Genomic DNA, 7353 nt, shown 5'->3' with positions numbered 1-7353 from the left:
AACATACGTCATTTTTTTTATTTTAAAGGGACATTACAGTCAACATTTAAATGCACACAGATGAATTGTATCTGAATAGAAACATATTTGTAATATAGATGAATTGGCAAAAATGCTTCTAGTAAAGGTTATCACTGTTTTAGTGTTAACATTTGTGTCTGCACGTGCATGTGAAGCATAGCTAGATACTCTCAGTGCACCAGCATTTTAAATACTGCAGCCGCTCAGAGCGCCAGTAGAGGTTTGTATCATGTCAGCAATTAACAAACTGAGTCATTACCAGATAGTACAAGCACTTAAGCTCTCTGAGCAAGCGCTGTGTTTAAAATGCTGGTGCACGTGCATACTTAAATACACTTTTGAAACAGCTATAGCTTTTATTTGACGCATTGTTGCTAAGACGTGTATATGCTTCTATTCAAAGCTGAAATGCATTCATGATGATTCTAATTTTGGTTGGAATGTCCTCATAAATTAAATATTACACTTTCTCTAAACCTAAAAAACTTAAGTTTTATTTAAAAAAAAAAATCATGTTATATTTCAATAAGCAAATGACAAACATCACAATGTTGCTTATGTTTTGAATAAGTAGCTTGCATATTGAAAGGATTCAAGTCCACTGATTTCTGTGTGGACTTATATAGTGCACAAGCTGCTTTATAGAATCCATGCGTTATCAGCCCGGCCCAATGCTTTTTATTGCAAACTGTTGGCCAACCTTGTCACCCTATATATTTTTCCTTTTGTAAATAACTGGTATTTTGAAAGGGTTAAAATCATTTGGGCCACCGATTTCTGTGGGGACATATACACAGTGTGATAGACTTGTTCTCAGCCTGGCTTAACACAGCTACATATTACTGCTTCTGTTTTAGATAGATGGCATTTCTGAGTTGTGTAAAATGCTTACCAATTGTTAGTCTGACTATTCTGCTTAGATGTATGGCATTTCTTTCCAGCTGCAGTACAGTAAACAGCACTGATCATTTTCACCATGCCAGGCACATTCTTACTTGGGGGCCGTGATATTAAGGGCCAAACAGGCCTTTTTCCGCGCAAGCAGGAAACTGGAGTTAAGACCGCTGCTCCTTAACTCGTCCGCCGCCACTGAGGTGGCAGACAGCAATCCGCCCGATCGTATACGATCGGGTTGATTGACACCCCCTGCTAGCGGCCGCAAATCTGCAGGGGGTGGCATTGTCACCAGAACTGCTTGTGCAATATTAAATGCTGTCGGCATTTAGTGATGCAGGGCGGACATGATTCACTATAGCGAATCATGTCCCCACGGGGTATGAGAAATCTACCCCTTGATTTTAAATGTTCCTCCAGTTATTGCCTTAAAGGTACAGTCAAGTGAAAATGTAACTTTCATGATTCAGGTAGGGTATTCATCTAATTTGCTTTGTTATCTTGGTGTCCTTTGTTGAAAAGTACAATCAGATAGACCAATACACTATTGTGAGCTTGCTGCTGATTGCTTGCTTCACATATATGGCTCATGTCATTGGCTCACCACATGTGTTCAACTAGCTCCCAGTAGTGTATTGCTGGCAAGAGAATTAAGAAAATTTAATCATAGAAGTAATTTGGAAAATAGTTTAAAATTGTATGCTCTATCTAAATCATGAAATAAAACATTTAAGTTTCATGTCACTTTAACCATTTTGCTTCCGGGAATTTCAAAGAAAAATTACCAGATCATTTTTTACCATTTTTGCCATTACTCCATTTAAACAGAAATAGAGACTTTGTTTTGGTTTTTTATTTACCTGTCATATTATTTACCTGGTATATTTCATGCAACCCTTTTGCTGCCAAATGTGATCATATTAAAAAATGTTTACTTTTTCACAAACTTTGGGTTTCACTGAAATTATTTACAGTCACCTTCACTAATATTGGCACCCTTGGTAAATATTTGCAAAGAAGGCTGTGAAAATTTGTCTTTATTGTTTAACCTTTTGATCTTTTGTTAAAAAAATACACAAAAATACTCTGCTTTCATGGATATCAAACACAACACTGGTTTATCCCCCCCCCCCCTAAAAAAAATCTTTGTCAAATATATGTGTGGCACAATTATTGGCACCCCTATGAATTCATATGAAAAAAATATGTTTGAAATACATTCCCATTGATGTTTTACATTTTTTTAGAACACCTGGGTGACTAGGAACAGGAAATTGTTCAACCATGACTTCCTGTTTTACAGGGTTATAAATATGAGGTAACACATAGGCCAAATTCCCTTAGTCATTTATCACAATGGGTAAGACCAAGTAATATAGATGTGATATGTGGCATAAGGTTTTTTAGCTTCACAAAATGGGAAGAGGCTATAAGAAAATGGCAAACACATTGCAAATACCCATTTGCACCATCAGGGCATAACTTAAGAAGTTCCAGTCAACTGGAAATGATATTAATCAACCTGGAAGAGGACATGTGTCTATATTGTCTCAATGCATTTTGAAGAGGAAGTTAATTGCATCTTAGTGTCAGAAAGTCTCCAAAACTACAATCTGATGTCACCTATATATTCACAAGTTGTTTGGAAGGGTTTCAAGATAAACGCTTCTACTCTCATCCAAAAACAAATTCAAGCATCTTCAGTTTTCCAGACACTACTGGAACTTCAAATGGCATCGGGTTCTATGGTCAGATAAAACTAAAATAGAGCTTTTTGGCAATAAACACCAGAGGTAGGTTTGGGGCATACAGAAAGGTAGACATATGGAAAAGTACCTAATGCCGACGTATAAATATGTTGGTGGCTCTTTAAAGTTTTGGGGTTATTTTTCTGCCAGAGGACCTAGACATTTTGTTAGGATGCATGGCATCATGAACTCTATCAAATATCAACAGATATTAAATTAACACCTGACTGCCGCTGTAGAAAGCTTAAAATGGTCCGTGGTTTAATCTTCCAGCAGGACAATGATCCAAACATACATCAAAATCAACACAAACATGGTTTACTGACCACAAAAACAAGGTCCTGCCATGGCCATCCCTTTCTCCTGACTTGAACCCTGTAAAAAACCTGTGGGGTGAACTGAAGAGCAGAGTCCACCCAGCGTTGACTTCAAGATTTGAAGGATCTGGAGAGATTTTGTATGGGGAAATGATCTCAGATCCCTTGCCATGTATTCTCCAACCTCATCAGACATTATAGGAGAAGACTCACAGCTGTTATCTTGGAAAAGGGAGGTAGCAAAAAATATTGAATAAGAAGGTACCAATAATTGTGCCACACATATATTGAACAAATATTTTTTTATTGTTTTTAAGATAAACCTGTGTTGTGTTTGCAATTGTGTGATATCCATGAGGGCAGAGTATTTTTGTGTATTTCTTGAGCAAAAGATCAAAAGGTGATACAATATTAAAGAAGCAGATAAAGCAGCACTTGAAAAATAATAAAATCTACAAAAGCATGGGGGGCGGAGCGAAGAGCTGAACCATCAGGATGCATCTTAGGAGAACTCCTGATCCTCATATATATTTTCTAAGAATACTCAGATTGTTTTAATGTTCAATTTATTAAACTATAGAGGATATACTTAAAACAACTTTGGAGGAGTACGGGAGAGACTTTTTGAGTTGTATCTTTAGCCTATGTTGTTCAGTGAAACTACACCACTTTCTTTAAGGACGTGAGTTTTAAGCTGCCGCATAACACCCCCCCCCCCCACCTTCAGGCAACTGATTTAATGAGTAATTTAATTAAAAAATATCTACAAATGGATATGGATGCAGTACTGCAAATGTTTGAGGATGGCATCTGTGAGATCTTAGAAGATCTTTTCTCAGGACTGAACTTATTAATAGCGCAACTCCTTGAAAATTTCTCCACCTCACATGGCCTTCAAGATGGTGGCAAGGACCCAGAGACCATTAACGACCAGGCAGAAGCCTCAGCAATGTTTACAGAAGTCACTAGCCATTGTTTTGAGGAGCTGACCAAAATGCTAGAGTACCAAGAGTGGCGATTTCTAGCTGAAACAGAAACCGCAATCCATTTACCACAATCTATTCATGTGACAAAAATTGATGTGCCTCCAATAGTGGCTGCCATTCAGATGCTAATTGTTTCTTCCTCTATTTTGCACATGGGTTTACCGGCTGTATAAGAGGTACAGATCAAACTGCACAATACTCACCCGCTTATACTGACAAGAGAATGTGAACCTGCTCATGGTCCGAATGGTGGGCGGCTGCAAAGCAAGCTAAAAACACTGAACCATAAATACACTGTGACAGACTTGGAGGTAGTCAAAGGTAAGAGCTAAACAATTCTGTAGATGGTCCCAAGGGAGCACTTACATTCATGCCGACCCACATGGCTGATTCGGGCTCTTTACTCCAATGCCGGGTAGAAGTTTATCACTTTGCAGGCTTAGGTCACGTAAGCACTATCTGGAGCCTATACACAAGGTTCTCTGTGTTCCCCCTTCAAATGCAGCTACTGGAGACTGGGCATAGTTTGAAGAAACTGTTACATGGTTTTTGAAAACAGCCTTCATTTACTTACAGGGAATATGTTGTGGGAATCTTCTGTTTGCATTTAAGAATGACATTTGGTTGAGATTTTACTAAGGGGACCCTGGACATATCTATGTTATACTATTTTACTTTTTGCCCAGTAGTTAGTTTTCTCATTGGTAATGATTTTATTATTTTTCAGTCTGTATCCCATATAAAGTTAGATATAAGACTGTAGTGTTATCTTTACTTTGCCAATGCTCTTGTTTACCATATATTATTTATGGGAGGTTAACTGAAAGCCACCACACACCTTGGGGGGAAACTTTTATCTTGTCATTTGTTTGAATTAAGAATCGACAACCTGTGGTTACCTTTGTTTATCCATAGCTCATGCTAGACTAAAATATTGCCTGTATTCTGCTTCTTATAGATTCCTTATTAGTGTAAAAATGTGCTGGTAGAGAATATATTGTGAGAATCATTTGCCTACACTTAAGAATGTCATTTGATTGAGATTTCAATAAGGGGGCTCTAGACATCTATTATGTTATTTTATTTTTACCCCATGTATTGGTTAGTTTCTCCATTGGTAATGGGAGATTTTTAGCTTGATTACGCGTTTTATAGGGATTTTAACGACCGCAACAAAAGCGGCATTATTTCACTCCCTATAGCGCTGCCATTACAAGTTTTAAAAAAGCAGGCTTGTGCGGGCGATATGGATGCATTGAGCTCCATACCACACCAAAAACAAGCGCTGCTTTGACGTGCTCATGCACGATTTCCCCATAGACATCAATGGGGAGAGCCGGCAAAAAAAAAAGCCTAACACCTACGATCGCGGAATGAAAAGCTCCGTAACGCAGCCCTATTGATGTCTATGGGGAAAATAAAAGTTACGTTTAAACCTAACACCCTAACACAAACCCTGAGTCTAAACACCCCTAATCTGCTGCCCCCAACATTGCTGCCACCTACATAATACTAATAACCCCTAATCTGCCGCTCCTGATATCACCACCACCTACATATTACTAATAACCCCCAACATCTCCGCCACCTACATACAGTTATTAACCCATAATCTGCTGCCCCCAACATTGCCTCCACATACATACAGTTATTAACCCCTAATCTGCTGCCCCCAACATCGCTGCCACCTACATTATGTTATTAACCCTTAATCTGCCGCCCCCAACATCACCGTCACCTACATACAGTTATTAACCCCCAAACCTTTGGCCTGCCACATCACTACCACTAAATAAATATATTAACCCGTAAACCTAACCCTAACGTAAGCCTAACCCTAAGGTAACCCTAACCCTAACACCCCCTAACTTTAACATAATTAAAAGACAGCTAAATTAAAGTTACAATTATTAACTAAATAATTCCTATTTAAAGCTAAATACAAACTTACCTGTAAAATAAAATCTAAGATAGCTACAATATAACTAATAGTTATATTGTAGCTTGCTTAGGTTTTATTTTTATTTCACAGGTAAGTTTGTATTTATTTTAACTAGGTAGACTAGTTAGTAAATAGCTATTAACTATTTACTAACTACCTAGTTAAAATAAATACAAACTTACCCGTGAAATAAAACCTAAGCTGCCTTACACTAAAACCTAACATTACAAAAAATAAACAAAACACTAAAATTACTAAAAATAAAATAACTAACATTACAAAAAATAACAAACAAATTATCAAAAATAAAAAAGAATCCTATATTATAAAAGACAAGAGTTTGTCTGAAGCCGTCATGCGCAGTTCAGACAAACTCTTGCATCTGATCGCACGCGCACCCACCCGGCAGCAGCGCGAGGACCCGGCAGCACAGCTGATCAGTGAGACAAAGCAGCGCGAGGACCGGCAAGTGAAGGCGCACAGAGAGAGAGAGAGAGAGAGAGAGAAGAGATACACATAATCTAATAGCCCTATCAAAATAAAAAAGACCACCCAAAATAAAAAAACCTAGCCTACAAAAAACTACCAATAGCCCTTAAAAGGGCCTTTTGTGGGGCATTGCCCCAAATATATCAGCTCTTTTACCTGTAAAAAAAAATACAAACACCCCCAACAGTAAAACCCACCACCCTACCACCCCCACAAATAAAAAAACTATCTTAAAAAACCTAAGCTAACCATTGCCCTGAAAATGGCATTTGTATGGGCATTTAGCTCTTTTGCCTTGCCCTTAAAAGGGCATTCAGCTCTTTTATGAATAGCCCAAACCCTAAGCTAAAATAAAAACCCACCCAAAAAACCCTTAAAAAAACCAAACACTAACCCGTGACAATCTACTTACAGTTGTTGAAGTCCCGCTTGAAGGATCCTCATCAAGGCGGCAAGAAGTTTTCATCTAGGCATCCTCTTCTATCTTCATCCATCCAGCGAAGTCCTCATCCAGGCGGCAAGAAGTCTTCATCCAGACGGCCTCTTCTGTCTTCAGCCAGCCGGTGTGGAGCGGGTCCATCCTGAAGACATCCGGCGCGTAGCATCCTCTTCATATGGTCATCACCGTATAGTGAATCTTCAATGCAAGTGACGCAATCCAAGATGGCGTCCCTTGCATTCCTATTGGCTGAAAACTTTTAATCAGCCAATAGGAATTAGAGCTGCTAAAATCCTATTGGCTGTTCCAATCAGCCAATAGGATTTGAACTCTCATTCTATTGGCTGTTCCAATCAGCCAATAGGATTTGAGCTCTCATTCTATTGGCTGTTCCAATCAGTCAATAGAATAAGAGCTCAAATCCTATTGGCTTATTGGAACAGCCGGCAAAGTCCTTATCCAGGCGGCAAGAAGTCTTCATCCAGCCGGAGCGGAGCGGGTCCTTCCTGAAGACATC

This window comes from Bombina bombina, chromosome 7 (assembly GCF_027579735.1).
Source record: "Bombina bombina isolate aBomBom1 chromosome 7, aBomBom1.pri, whole genome shotgun sequence".
Classification (NCBI taxonomy): domain Eukaryota; kingdom Metazoa; phylum Chordata; class Amphibia; order Anura; family Bombinatoridae; genus Bombina; species Bombina bombina.
The sequence above is the reverse complement of the archived record's forward strand: the minus strand, read 5'-3'. Positions refer to the sequence as shown.